The 1,059-nt window shown below is 46.6% G+C and overlaps 1 pseudogene; it reads left to right on the plus strand.

Annotated features, from left to right (window-relative positions):
- The first annotated feature begins 581 nt into the window (after window positions 1–581).
- LOC122215230 lies at window positions 582–850 on the plus strand (annotated as a pseudogene).
- The last annotated feature ends 209 nt before the right edge of the window (window positions 851–1,059 follow it).

Raw genomic sequence — 1,059 nt, forward strand, 5'->3', positions numbered from 1 at the left:
ACTTCTATCAAAAGTCTCTGCTCAAGGAAGAGCACAAACCTCATTAACATAACATCCAGTACACATATAAGTATGTTTCCTAAATACACATGCATAACCTTATACCCATCTCTACATGCAATGACAAAGTTCCCCTCTCTGAATACTCATCCTAACCCTAAATAAAAGAAACCCACTGACCCCTACCTGGGGAGTCACGGCTTTGGAAGTTATTCCCCATGATCTCCTACTTGCTGTAAATGAAGCTTTCTTTGTGTGATGCCTCTACCTGGTATAATCTTTATCTATAAGTCACCAAGGAGCCAACTCAGGTTAGTTCAGTTACAATATGACAGTGAAGTTGGCCATGTGGTATATGATCCACACTCTTCAAGCAGAGACTAAAGAACATTCATTAAGCATGACAAAGAGAGAGATTCCCACACAAGGTAACAAGGCCGGCATAGGTTGTTTGGGATCCTTACCTCTTAGTATATGCAGCATGGCTTTGGTAGCAACAGTAGCTCCCACTGGGTCTGAGAGTCACTGGCCCCTCCTCCAGGAGACAATTGCAGTTGGCCACCCCCTGCTCTCCAATAACCATGTGCCACCAGAAGGCCATGATCAAAATCGCCGATATGTCAAAGGACATGCAACAGGACTCGGTAGAGTGTGCCACTCAGCTGTTGGAGAAATAGAACATGGAGGAGGACATTGCAGCCCAAATTAAGAGGGAGCTTGACAAGAAGTACAACCCCATGGGGCACTACATCCTGGGGAGGAACTTGGGTAGTACTGTGACACGTGAAACCAAATACTTCATCTGTTCTACCTGGGCCAAGCATCCATTCTTCTGTGCAAATCCAGTTAAAAGCAGGGCGCCTGGGTGGCTCAGTCAGTTAAGTGTCTGACTCTTGATTTTGGCTCAGGTCATGATCTTACATGATTGTGAGTTCGAGCCCCACATCGGGCTCCGTGTTGACATTGTGGAGCCAGCTTCGATTTCTCTCTCTCTCTCTCTCTCTCTCTCTCTCTCCCTCTCTCTCTCTGTCCCTCCCCTGCTTGCTCTCTCTCTCTCTC

Source organism: Panthera leo, chromosome A3 (assembly GCF_018350215.1).
Source record: "Panthera leo isolate Ple1 chromosome A3, P.leo_Ple1_pat1.1, whole genome shotgun sequence".
In the NCBI taxonomy this organism is placed as follows: Eukaryota; Metazoa; Chordata; class Mammalia; order Carnivora; family Felidae; genus Panthera; species Panthera leo.